The sequence below is a fragment of the Falco biarmicus genome, chromosome Z, assembly GCF_023638135.1.
Source record: "Falco biarmicus isolate bFalBia1 chromosome Z, bFalBia1.pri, whole genome shotgun sequence".
NCBI classification, from domain to species: domain Eukaryota; kingdom Metazoa; phylum Chordata; class Aves; order Falconiformes; family Falconidae; genus Falco; species Falco biarmicus.
In genome coordinates this window covers 19,275,845-19,290,602 of record NC_079311.1, presented here as the reverse complement: position 1 = coordinate 19,290,602, position 14,758 = coordinate 19,275,845, and positions in this window count along the sequence as shown.

Sequence of the window (14,758 nt, the reverse complement as noted above, 5' to 3'; positions counted from 1 at the left end):
GCTGGAGCAATGGACTAGTATGCTTATTTACTCATCAAGGAAATACAGTTAGAATACCATAGCTGATAACTTTAGAATTTATTTGCAACCCTTAGCACAACATTTTACTGAACATTTAATTTATTTTGGACAACTTGAGAGCAATGAACAGTCATGATATTTTTCCAAAATGCAAACAGCCTCTGAATTGCCCATCTGGATTACCAGCTGAGTAGACCTCTGCAAGTCTGCTTCTCACCTACTGTCACTCTAATGATTGTAATGACAGCTCTGTATGAAGTTAATATCCTCTTGCTTCACCCTTCTATTGCTCTGGAAACTACTCAAGAACAATTAGACCAGTGTTATCTATTCTGATCAAGAGCATTGAGCAGAGTGATATTATGGGATCAAATTATTTGGAAAGCTAATTTCTTGATAGAATAACTAAGTGGTATGATCCTGCTTACAATAGGAAAGCATGAAAGGAGCTGGATAAAATGACACAGAGTATGCTGAGACAAGACTCAGAGAATTAAAAATAAACTTTCCTCAAAGTGGAATGAGGGGCAAAGTCTCTTAATGCAAGATTTTGTAAGGTACAGCGGAAAGTACTGTGCAAATAATCTTGTAGTATCATGGATGGATATAGCAGGGGGTGAACTGATTTGACATTTTGTAGCTCAGTGACATGGTACTGCCCATGACTGCACTCTGGGCTATAGAACATAGACTCTGTTTAATAAAATCATGAGGGTATAAATCAGATATCCAAACTGAAAGTTGGGCTAGACCATGAGCAATCTGACATGTTTATCTGCCTAAAGACTATCTGCCCCACACAGCTCTGCTGTGCTAGCCTGGAGGGCTGGCCTTTGTCTGCATTGTACTAGCTAAGTACACATCTCTGTTTCACCTATCCTAGTCTTTCTGTGTATGGGATGGGGAAGTGTGGGAGAGGAAGAAGGAGACTTCTGGGAGCTTTGTGCAAAGAAAGAAGAGAATAAGCAGATGAGTTTTGCTTTTGCATAGCTTAGTCATGTTTTTTTCAGGTTTGTAGCACTATGTAACTCAAATAAAGCTTGCAAGCCACAGCAAATATTCTTTAGTACATGCAATTTCAATTTATTACAAAATTATACTTCAGATATTTAGCCCATAGTGGAAATTGTGCAACATTCTTCTTCTCATCCACTTTTCTAAATAAATATTGTGAAATAACATTGTTCCAGATTTGCAGCATATAAAATAATAAAGCAGTAAAACAGTATGATGGTGCATTAATGGACTATAAATACATACTTGAGGTACACCGTATATGTAAAGGCTGAAGGCCAAAAGCCTTTAATCATCTGAAATGACTGTTAATGATCCATTAGGATGTAACTAGGTATATGTAACTTCTGCATTAATAACAATAAATATGTTCACCATAATCTTTGGGAAAAGAAAAATGTATTATGTTGAAGTCATAAAGGCTAAACTATTAATTAAAAGAAAGAATAAAGAAGCAATACCTCTGGAATGTTTTTAAGTGTTTTCTAAATGTGCTTGCTATTTGTAATAAGTATAGTGTGGGCTGTGTTTTGCCAGTCTCTTATTTTTCCACCTTCTGTGAAGATTTATTCCACATGATCCTGTCTGTATTTCCATTCTTCCACAGGAAGTGCCTGAAGATGCAGCTAAGCGCTCTTGTCTACCATGTCGTCAGACTCATGAGGAATGGAAAATGTCATTCAAATCGAATGGACTAGTAAAAGCCACTCATGCCAATTTAGTATGGTTTGGCAGTTAGAAGGGGAACCTACCACTGTTGTGGATGGGATTCTTGGCTGTCAGTACATTGAGTGAATAGATATAAATTTACATCGACAGTGGTTAATTCTTCTGGAGCACAGATGAGATTAGTGTTCATCATATAAATCATTTTTACCATGATAGTAGTTTCCCATTCGTTTAGATTGAAAAGATACAACCTAAAGATGTGGAACTCAAAGCACGATTTTTAACATTCTTTCTGAATGAAAATGCATCTGTCAATCTAGAAGTAAAAGGAAAAATGAAATACAATCTTGTAGAACTGAAATCAATTTGCGATGTCACAAGTCTCCAAAAAGGTTATTGTGAAGACTGATATAAGAATAAGGTGAAATCAGAGAAGAAATCAAGGGATGTCTACACGAATATGCACCCCAAATGTCAGTTAGGGGCCTTCTTTATCCTGCATTTTCTGTGTTGTTTATAAGGGAAATGAGCTGGTTATCAGCACGCTGGTAAAAAATGAAAACGTATACCATTGAAAACACTCTGTAGAAATTAAAGGGCAGTTGGAAGAAGGAAGAATACAAGCACAAAGAATGGGAAATCTTATGAGAAAACGTAGCTTTTTTTCCCAGAATGTTCTGCCAGGCTCAGAGAGTCTGAATAGTTTGGAAAACAAAAATTTTTCATGTCTCCTTGACCAAATGCTAGTTGCTTTTTACCTCTGTAGTGGACAGAAACAGAAGACAGAGGTAAGTGGGATAATCAATAGCAATTTGATTCTTTTTAAGTGAAGGGTATGGAAAACTGTAAAACAAGCAAACCAAAAAGAAACGACCTGACAATCTTGTGTCAAGTACAGCTTTACTTCCCTTTTATCTTTTTCTTTTATGATTACCTGATATAAGAGACTAGAGAAAATGGACCCAGATTCTTCTGGGACGTATGAAATGACATGACAGAAGGCAATGGACACAGGGTTGGAACACTGGAAATCCTGACTTGACATAAGAAAAAAAATGTCAGGGTGGAAAATGGTTGGAATAGGTTGCCCACAGAGGCTGTAGAGTCTTCACCCTTGGAGATACTAAAAATCCAGCTGGATATGACCCTGAGCATCCTGATTAATATTAGCCCTATCTTGAGCAAGGGGTTGGACTACTGACTTCCAGAGATCCTTTCACCAAGATTACTCTATAGTTTTGTGGTTTTAATAATACTACCTATGTTGCTTTCATTGTCTGCTAAGTATTTCTGAATGAAAAAAACATATATGGATATGGCAATTACAGAGAAGAAAACATTAACATAGAAAATATAATGATAAGTTGAATCTGGCTTAGCATGGTGTGTGAAATTTACATGTCAGTGTGGACCAAGTATAACAATTAATCCTTTAAAAGAAATAATTTTTCTTACATGAAATAGAAAATTAATATCTGATTTGGTCAATGCTCAGCAGTTAAATTGATCTGACAGTGGTTCACCCATATCCCAATTGATATAGGATGACAAATCCATATATTTATCTCAGTTTCAAAGAGCCAGAATTTGAAAAGTCTAAAATTCAGTGATGGGAGAAATCTTTCACATTATGCTATAAATTAAAATGAGAAAAAAAAATTGAAATAATTTTTCAGTTAGGAGGCAATCGTTAGGCATGCTGTGCAATCGGTGCCCTACCATCAGTGTATATGTTATAGCAGAAATCAGAATTTGTGCAACTCTCTGCGGCAATACCTAGCTAATGAATCTAGACTGGAATGCATGGGGAACAGAGTAGCTCATACTGCAGCTAAGGAAAAGACTAACATGTTCATAATTTGAAATAAACACTTTTGTTCAAATTAATTGAATGTGATTTAGGCAGGGAAGCTGTCAACCAGGTAATGTTACGCTGTAATTTTGCTTAAGTACATTACCCCTTCCTGCATTCCCTAGCTCTGCAGTTTCCAGGCACGCATTACTTGTGCAGACTATTTAAATGTTTTTGTAAAGTCTCTTGCAACACCGAGGGAGATGTACTTCTGCTGTGCAATGAAGTACAAGCATGCAGAAACCCTCAGCTGAAGGTGCGGTCTTGGTACAATAGAAGAGCCTGCAATCTGCAATGAGTCGATCTCACTGCTCTGGCTAAATGCCCTTTTAGGCCAGGGACAGAAAACCCCTCCTCTGACCCCTGCTCCTTGTGGAGGTACACAGTTCTTCACTTTGGTTATAATATATATTTAGGAGAAGAAGTAGCAATTTTGTTGTTGATACAACAGGCAGAAGAACCTTTTCTTTGTTGGCTTGGATGGCCTTTTGTCTATTTATGTTTAATTTAGGAGGAATAATGTAATTGCATGTTGTGACTGGTAAATAGTTATTTTTGCTTTGCCTTTATACTAGCTTTCTGAAAACGCTTGGTCTGGGCCTGACTGGAGTTCATCCTGCAGAAGTTGTATAGGCACAGCATTTTGTTTTATTGGTAGTCTTTCTATTTTATATTGAGAAATTAGTATTTGAAAGACAACTGTACTACAGCTTCATATTTAGGACTCAGAACAATTTATTTGTGTGTATGTTTTTTTCATATGTTTGTGTGATTTTCTTTCTATAATCCTCAGGTTTAATGTGTCTAATTTTGTGCAAGGGAAGGCTTTGCATAAACGGTCTGTGTCTGCTTTGGCCATTCCCTAAAAGCTAAACCACCGTCAACCAAGGCAGAAAAATAAGATGTGCACACTGCATTTCAGCCAACTGAAACTCTGTGTGCTTGAATATGTCTTGAAACAGCTGAGTGTTATGTGTCTGACAAGATACAGCGGACGGTATTGTCCTAGCCCTCACCACTCTTATCTGATGTCATAGGTTATTTTTCTTCCCCATTTGACACTATCATTTGGGAAATCCCTTTTTATCTATGACATGCTTTTGAGCTAGTATACTCCTGTTAAGGATCTGGTGTGTGTACTTTTCCAATATTAAGATAACAAGAAGAATGTTGCTGTAATCTTGGCCTAAGTTATGGCTCTTAAGCTGTCTGCACACTGAAAAGTAGGTGAAGTGTTTTGACAGAGAAAAATATGTGTTGTCAGCTTTGTGTTATCCATGGCTGAGAAGGGAAATGGAAACTGTACTTCAGCTGGTTCAGATACTGATGGCTAAAATGATCTGCTAAAACAAATTAAAAGATAACTGTTCTGCTTTATGCCTCATTTCTTTTCCAGTGAAATGCACAACAAAAAGAAGTGCTTGTGTGTTGGAGAGAAATCTTTAAAATCATGTAAATAGTGACCACGAAAGAAGCACCGTTTATGTCATAAAATGGTGCAAAAATATAGATAGTTCAGAGTGATTAGTTTCTCAGAGTGTTGTTACATCACTTAAATGTGTATAAGGGATAGTTTCTTTATATATGTAAAGTTACTGACAGTGCATTCAATCCCCTCATCAAGATTGTCAATAAATATATTAAACCGGACTGACCCCAACACCAAGCCCTTGGGAACACCACTTGTGACCGGCCGCCAGCTGGATGTAACTCCATTCACCACCACTCTTTGGGCTCGGCCGTTTTACCCAGAAAAGAATGCACCCACCCAAGCCATGAGCAGCCAGTTTCTCCAGGAGAATGCTGTGGGAGAGAGTGACAAAGGCTTTACTAAGATCCAGGTAGACAACATCCACAGCCTTTCCCTCATCCACTAGGGAGATCATCTTGTCATAGAAGGAGATCAGGATCACCAAGCAGGACCTGCCTTTCATAAATCCATGATGGTTTTCATACAGCCATGCAGGTGGTCCTGCACATGCTGCACGATGGCACTTGGGATGATCTGCTCCATAACCTTCCCCAGCACTGAGGTCAGGCTGACAGGCCTGTAGTTCCCTAGATCCTCCTTCCTGCCCTTCTTGCAGATGGGTGTCACGTTGGTTGATCTCCAGTCTTCTGGGACTTGCCCCATTTGCCAGGACTGTTGAGAAATGGTGGAGGGTGGCTTGGTGAATTTCTCTGCCAGCTCCCTCAGTACCCTTAGGTGGATCCCATCTGGCCCCATTGACTTGTGCATGTCCAAGTGGACCAGCAGGTCGCTAACTGATTCCTCCTGGACTGTGGGGACTGCATTCTGCTCCTTGTCCCTGTCTTCCAGCTCAGGGGGCTGAGTACCCTGACGGTAACTGGTCTTACTGTTAAAGACTGAGACAAAGAAAACATTGATTACCTCAGCCTTTTCCTCATCTTGTGTGGCAATGTTCGCTGCTGCATCCAATAAAGCAGGGGTCCTCAAACTGTTTAACCAGGGGGCCGGCGCGGATGCAGCGGCAGGCAGTCATCTGCGGCTGCTTGGTTTCCCCCCCCAACCCCTGGCAGGGGGGGACGAGGGGTTCTGTAAATACTGGGGGCCGGATTGAGGACCCTGGGGGGGGTATCTGGCCCGCGGGCCGTAGTTTGAGGACCCCTGCAATAAGGGATGGAGATTATTCTTGGCCCTCCTTTTATTACTAATGGATTTGTAAAAACATATTTTTATTACCTTTCATGGCAGTGGCCACCCTGAGTCCTAGCTGGCCTTTCACCTTTTTAATCTTCTCCCTGTATAGCATCATGCAATCCTCATAGGCCTGCAGAATTGCCTGCCCTTCTTCCAAAGTTCATAAAATCTCCTTTTCTTCCCTGATTTCCAGCCAAAGCTCTGTTCAGCCAAACTGGTCTTCCCCACTGGCTTGTCTGTTGGCACATGGGCACAGCTGCTTCTGCACCTTGAAGACTTCATTCTTAAAGAACGTCCAGACCTCTTGGCCCTCTGGGCCCTTCAGGACTGTCTCCCAAGGGACTCTGTTGACCTGGTTCTTAAATAGGTCAAAGGCAAACTCATGTCCAGTAATACAGTTTTTTGGTTTTTTTTTTTTTTCAGAGACAGGCAGGTGTCATAAAAGGAAAGCAGAAGTACATGCAATATTTTTGAAGTCACAGCTTGAAGAGTCTTTAGTTTTCTCAAGAAAATCTAAAGAAAAATTAAATACCAGGGGATTTCAGTATATAACTGTTTTGTATGGAGACTTTTTCATGCTGTGGTGAGCAAGTATACTATTATGTGCATTACTGAATCCATAATGACAAACTACAATATAATGAAAAAATCAGTAGGTAAATTTATATACAAATGCCAGTAAAAGGATATTATAGAATCTAATATTATCAAATGCATCTATTGATTGAAATTATATATGAATATTTTCAGTCTAAAATAGTATAGATTATTTGAGACTGATTGACCTTATGTGCTGGAAATAATATTATAGTGAAGTTGTTCAAGTCTTTTAGAACTTTCAGTGCTGTATTTTTGGCTAAAAGTTATATGTAATATTTGCTTACCTGAGTCTGAATTTTAAAATCTGCATTATTGATCAGATATTCCATTAAGAATCAAATTCTGTGAGGTACGGGAACATTGGATCTAATACGTAGTGTTATGAACTTTCACACCAGAAAAATTCCGTAACTGCAGTAACAAGAAAACCCATATAGTAATGTTTTAGGTTTTTTCCTCAGTATTTATCAAGGGTAATACCTATTAGTAATTTCTTGAATGTGAGTAAAAGGATTATTAAAGACAGGTATACAGAAAATTTAATAGTCTAGGTGTTAGGCCTCTTACAATTAGCCTTATTTTACAAGACTAGTTAAGTGTTTCTATTGGGGGCACAGAATGTGCTCCACCTGTTACATTACTATGAGAAAAGATATACTGTCCATAATGAAATAGAGTATAAAATGTGAAGAAGAACCGGAAGCACAAATTCACACAAGCATTCCATGTTTCACAGTAGATTATTTAAGATGCCTGAGTTTAGGTCAAGAAATGGCAGTACATCCCATGTGCTTCAGGTCTTCCTTTGTCTGGTAGAATAAATGACTTTACCCAAAGGGTGTGAAAATAGCTTTAGTGACACAATCAATCTCACAGTGAAAAATACATGAAATCTGCAGCTGACACCTGGAAAGAATTACCTTGGACTATTAAAAAGAATGAAAATATTTTATAATCAAATTAGTTAGGAAATCTAGTACTCTGTGGAACTAGGCTATCCAAATGAAGTATTGCAGTTAGTATGAAGTGTGTAGACAGGATATAGCAGAGATATTTGGAAAGGTGGGAGAAGCAGTAGGACATAACTGGTGTAAGTCACTCTTGCTCAATGTCATGTCTGGATATTTTTCTAGTTCAAAGAACTAGAGGAAATTTCTAGTTCAAAGAGCGAGGAAGCTGTGCTCAGCCATATGAACGTCCAGATCTAACATGAAATTGGTCCCTGACACAGACCTTTGAGGTAGTGTTTTTTTCTAGAAGCAATGCTACATGGATTTCTTAATCTAGACACATAGTTGTATATTCTTTACTCTGTAGAGAAAACAGTAGGAAATCCAAAGCTTATACAAAAGACAAAGCCAAATTTAAGCAGTTTTGTTATGACTGTGTGGGCAGAACAATATTCCCAGAAATAAGGCCATTTTTCTGATGTATGGTGGGGTCTCTGGCAGTAGCAAATGGCCTGAGTTGTTGATTAACAGGTACCAAGCTGTCTGAAGGACAGAGTGAAAAGAAAAATGGCTACTCTTTTGTTACTCTAATCTCTGGAAACCATCCCCATGTGATATGGCTGCTCCATTATTTATTATATTGCCAAGTTTGAATTATGGACTGATTTAACCCATTATAAGATTCAGTAATTTTATGAAACCCTGAAAAATATGAAGTCTAGTTACCATGTCTGTGTATGAGGTGAAGCTTCATAACGAAGCTGATAAGCAGGTAGATAACAGACTAATTAGTAGAGTTAGTGTAGTCCATTAGGTGCTAACACAAGTTTACATGAGACACCCATTTGCAGGAAAAGGTAAGCAGACTGAGAGATGCAGAGACACAGCTTTTAAATTATATTGCAAGAGTTAAATACATTGTATTGCTATAACACATAGGCATCCACAATGAGGGTAAAGTAATTAACTGATAAGTGACAGATGTGTGATAGGAGTTGATAACCAGAGGGGAAATGGATGATATGTTTTACAAAGGACATATCAAATGCGTATCTGAAAAGCTGAAGCATGGAAAGGTTTAAAGCAGAGCTCATAATAAGGCTTGGGATGCAAAAGGCAAGTAAACAGCACTGTTAGTCACCCTGCTTGCTGTGCTGTTCTGCTGCTGGGTGCAGAGACCTGGGAGGAGGATACCACCTTCCTTCAGACATGGCAATATTCCCTCCCTCATCCTTTCAAAGAAAAAACACTACAGCCATCAGACCGCTGAATGTCAGTAACACATATCTTTGCTGTGGAATCAATTTTCCTTTCCTACGCCTCTGTTTAACTGGATATGTACAGTATCAGGTCTCTCCAACAGTTTTGAATAGAGTTATAGGATTATGTGTTCTGATATGGAAGTTATCATCAGATACATGTGCTTTTGCAAGGATGTTAGCTAGGGAATGGTAACTGGTGGAGCTTTATGTCTTCTAAGTATTACCTTCTTTATACCTAAAGATTTGATCAAGCAAATGGAAAACATTCTGAAAGATTCAGCCTTATTCCCAAATTAGCATTCTGATATAGCCTGCTGTATGTACTGGAGAGCAATATAAGTCAAATCTGCTCTGTGCTAATGGCATTAATCAGAATAATTTCCCTGGGATTTTGATGTATTATCATGTTCACCACCTATTATTGCTTGTTGCTAGCTTTCTTTCAATACAAGGATAAATACTCTTTTAATTAATCTTTCTCCCTTTGATATTGATATTAAATGCTGGTAGACAATAATTTTCCAATGAAAAATATAAGCTTATTATATTGTATCAGACAGGTCAATACATTTTTGCATTTTATAACAAGAAAGTTTATTACTATGGTGACTTTAATGCATGTAGAGTAATGTTCTCCGAACTGGTTGTTACCAATAGATAAAGGCTGATTTGGTACTTTCTAACCTAAGGTGTGATCAAGTGGTATTACTGCAGTAAAACCATTAACTGCAGGAGGGATTGTCAGGACCATAATATTCTCTTACTAAAGGAGTGCATCATGTTGCCCTGGCTTAGTATGAGGAGCTGTTGATGATACACTGTGCCAAGATCCTCTTTATTGGTACTTGAGATATATAAATCAGCAGATTATTGCCAGCCCTTTAACTAAGGGTCTGTCAACCTCCTCTTACGGACCTTGCTTTGGTGGTCAATTGGTGAAACATTTTTTTGCTGAAGCAGAGCTTAACATAGTCAGAAAGAACGGTCAAAGAGCAGAGCTTAACGTAGTCAGAAGGAACGGTCAAAGATAATGTTGAGACCTCAAGCCAGGTTTGCTACTGAGCCAGAGGACAGAGGTTGTGAAGTGTACTGGGGGATATTTTAAGTTCCTTTTCTTCGAGATGACAGACTGGACATCAGTGATGCTGATCAAGACACAGATCTTTTATATCAGAACATGTCCCATGGTGAGACAGACAGGACATGCAGCTAGCACAGAGCATGGGAATGCACCACAGATGAGCTGTTTCCCTCATATTTTGTCCTGTGTGACACTGCCAAAGCAAGATGCAATAAATGGCCCTGTCACAGGAAGTACATGCTTGTGTTACATTTCAGCTGGTGACTGCATTCTGAAACATCTAAGGACTCTTCTAAGTTTATCATGGACACATTACCAAAATGCTGCTATAAAAGTTAGTTGTTTGCCAAATTTCTTTACCTCGAAAAGCTCCAAGGGGAAGCGAGTTTCACAAATTGCTCTCTGCAAGCAAATTTCCGCTGTGATTTATGTAATTCTCTGAAAGCAGTTTCTGGAATGCTGTGATTAAAAAGCAATTAAAAATAAAAGCTATGACAAAAAAAATAATCCTGTAGTTTACTACTTGCACAAGTGCTTGTCAAGGTATAGTCCAATTTGTTTTACTTTCTTTGGTTCTGCCAATGTAAGATCTACCAATCCAGCCACGATCACTGCACCTGACTGCTTCAAACCATACCCACCTCAGTGCTGAGCCCTGGTAGGGTGATGGTCTGGTTTCAAACTCTTTTCTGGGAATAGACGAGGAAAGCTGATGGTGGTGGTAGATGAGGATATTTCTGCCAGTGGGACTATGAGTGAGGCAAGAGCACCCTACAGCCTACCTGTGGCTGAACCCGTCCTTGGACCAAGACTCAGTCCCCAGCTGCATTGTCTACTTCCTGTTGTTGCCTTTCAGTAAGTACTGTGGGTTTTGAAACGTGGGAAAGGTGTATGAGGAATGCCATGAGATTTGGGCTGGAAATCAGAAGTATGATCTGTGTGTTGTGCCAGCTGATTGTGGCTGCCTGGCAGTAGGTGGCCTTCGCACTGCTGTGAGCCTTTTCTGCAGTTGAGCTGTTGAAACTGCTCCTGGAGGGTGGTTTTACACTAAGAGGTTAATAATTGCAGCTTTCTGTACCATTCATGCTAGCGAAATAGAAGTATGGCTCCAAATGGTGCTAGGAGAGATGAACTAATTACAGTTCTAAAATGAATGTTTGTGGAAAATTGTCTTGGAATTGTGGAAAACTGGAAAACTATTCACCTAACCCTTTTCTCTACTGAAGACTAATCATTCAGTTTTACTTCAGTTATCATGTGAAATTTTTATCAAGGAAAACACTTTTCTTTCCCCTTTTATTCACTGAATCTACTTCGCTGTAATTTGTGGAGCACTCATCCTTCTTATAGGTAATGAAATGAGTCTCATCCATATTAGGTAGATGGAAAGAGCAAGACATGGCTTTGGAGGCTCTTGCCCCTCACTCTACACCCAGATAATGCCTAGGGATCCTGAACTTGAGCCTGAATGCTCAGAAGTTCCTCCAGAGCTCTGGCATCATGCCCAAGTAATTTATGTTAATACAATTTCTGGAGTTCTTCTATCTTATTCTTTTATGTCTCTATGTTTGACAGTGCTTCACCTTCATTATCTTTAAAGATCAGCACTAAACTAGATATTTCCTCCCTGTTCACTCTGTGAAAACCAAAACAAATAAATCACTTGGGTTCCTTGCTGTCTCTTTAATCTCCTCACTGTGTTATTTTTAATCATTTTGACCTTGTAAACCCGACAACTTTTACAAGGAACTCGAGATATACTTAAGCAATTCCTCTGTATCAGCAATATATTTAAACAAAGTTCTATTGTTTTATTATACACCGTCTTTTTTGTCACAACTTTTGAAGTGTTTTCATGGCCATACCACTATTTCAGCTAAGTGACTTTATATTATATCTGTCAAGGATAGAATTCAAGCTTTATGTCTTTATATTAAGTGTTATCTCTGAACTTGAAGATAGTATGCTTTATTGTTTTTGAGAATTTGTTAGATAGTAAATAAAACCTGATAATTACCAATTTGAAGAATCTTTGTATTTCCACTGAGTCTACTCCACAGATATATTTTGGAATAGCTCCTGTATGTTTGTTGTATCAATTTAGTGTGGGATCTGTCAGAGACTCATTGTCATTGTAGTTCATTTTATCCAAAGGTTTTGTTATGTTCTTTTGTTATTTGACTGGTTCAAAATTAAACTGTGCTTTTGTATTTCCCTATCACAAGCAATAAGTGCAAGTACATGGGAATACAACATATTATATTTCAATATGGATGAAAGCTTAAATTCTAGCCAGTTTACATCCAAAAAATGTGATGGATTCAAGCTTTATTTGAAGTGATGGCTGTAGTATTTTTAAAATCAAAATATATATTGAATAGATTTTCACATTTGAAGATTTTAGTCTGAAATTTTTTTAATTGTAGACCATATTAATTTACACCTTGAAAATTTATGATCAAGAATTTTCCATCTAATTTAATTTTCCACGCAGCAAAAACAAATATTGCTGAAATATTTCAATTTCTGTGAAAAAAAAATAAAATAAAATTAAGTCTTCACTTAATCTTCTGTAACGCTTGCAGATAATTGCAGTTCAGGAGATTTGGGTTTTTATTTTCCCTATCACTCTGCAAAGGAGATGTATGTCTTACCACAAATCTTTCTCCTTTCATCTTTGGGAGAATGGCAATTTATTTCAGGCTTGTCTAAATCCCGGTACATGTTTGGCAGCTCATACTGCTGGAACAGCAGTAGTAATACTTGGTGTTACACAGCTTTGGTGACCCTCCAGGGATTTTAGGAAGACATGAATTGCCCACCACCTTTACATAATGAACATGTCTATGTACCTCCTCCCTATATCTGACAGAGACATTTGTATGGTTGTGGTTAAGCAAACTACCAGTGTGCTGTAAAAGAAAATACGCAAACAACACACAAACTTCCCTGTCTCATGCTGTTGCACTTTCTTTAGTGCCCTGCATTACTGCACACTGCAAACCTCCCTGGCTTTCAGTTAATTCCTGGCAGAAGTCAATGTACTCTGTTACAAAGGAGATGTAGTGGTACCAATCTCAGTCTAGATTTCTGGTATTATCAATATATTTTCCTGGTAGTGGACTGCAGTTAGCAACACGTACAAACTGGATCCACTTTTTGAAAAAGCCCTACTAAAGCTTAAAGAGTATTCTGAAGCAGAAGTAGTAGTAGAGTTTGGGTAATAAAATTATGCCCTGACTCATCTCTAATTAACAGTGCAATTTCTGAAAGGGATTAATGTTTAACAATGGGGAATAGGAAGGAAGCAGCAGCTATAATTTTTTAAAATAACCTGTTACTAACCTTCTAGAGGAAATTGATCCATACCTTCAGCTCAGTCAAATCTTTAAGAAGCTGGACAACAGTTAAAGTAATTATCTAGAGGAATTACTGTTTTTATAAAATGGGGCCAGCGCTCTACACCACCAAAAATACCTGGTTTTTATCCAGTATGCATTTAATTTCTTCAAGCAAGCTGTTGCTGCCTAAAAAGTGCTTTTTTTGTTCACATGACACAAAGCAATAGCTAAGTAACATCCATGGCAATGTAAAATGCAAATCAAATGTTAAAAAGGTTTCCTTTCGTAGTATTCCTTATTAACTAATAATTAATTCCTTTTTATTAATTTACTGGTCTTGTGAGATTGTTAAAAATTAATCATTAATGAGATGCAAATGGCAACCCCACAACAACACAGCTGTTGTTTGTTAAAGTAATTAAGGCTGTCTGCATTCATGATCACATGGTTGATACAAATTTTGAGTAGTAATTCAGACAGTGTTTCTAATGGTGTTGAGTTACAGTTGTGTTTACAAGTTTTAGAGCCATACTACAGAGGCAATTTATGGAAAAGGTTATTTTGTATGAATTTCTGACAAAACAGAGAAGTGGTGATGAAGATGATTCTTCTAGCAGGCCCATCCAAATTTCAGGGAAAAACTGACCACTTTTTTGTTCCTACAAAATTCTTCATGCTTTGCCCTCTTCAGTGTTCTTTGTTTAATAAAAGGCAAAATAATGTTGATAATTGGGGAGGAAAATGTGAAGGCTGCAATTTTGATTTTACCTTCCTGAGGAGCAGGGAAATTTCTCTTAAACAGATCTTTTCTAATTTTCTTCAAATGTTTGTGTGGAAAATACCCACTTTGGTTTTGACTAGGGTTAGCCTCAGGTAGCACACAGGCACTGTGCTTGTATGCAAGTAAATTGTCAACATTTACTGTGCATTTGAGCAAACATAGAATTAAACATACCCACAGTTACTAACAGGCTAATGTTGTTTGTACAGATGCTGGCTTGGCTATACAGAGGGAAGCCCGAGTATGCTTAGGTTTTAGGTCAGTGACTGCATGGTACAGTTTTCACATGGAGCTGAATTGGCAGCCACTAAATGTATAGCCTCAAGAGTCAGCACTGCATAGTACGCTCAATTGTTATTTTTAAGTTTCTGCCTGAGTCTCCCTTGGAAACAGTCATCTGTAAGAATTTAGCTGTTGATATGGGATAGGAGCAGGTGCAGGGCTCACAGCAACCATACTGTGAGTCAATACAAATTTAAGGATCTAAAACAGACACTGAAAGCTAGAGGAAGCTTTGAGGGAGGA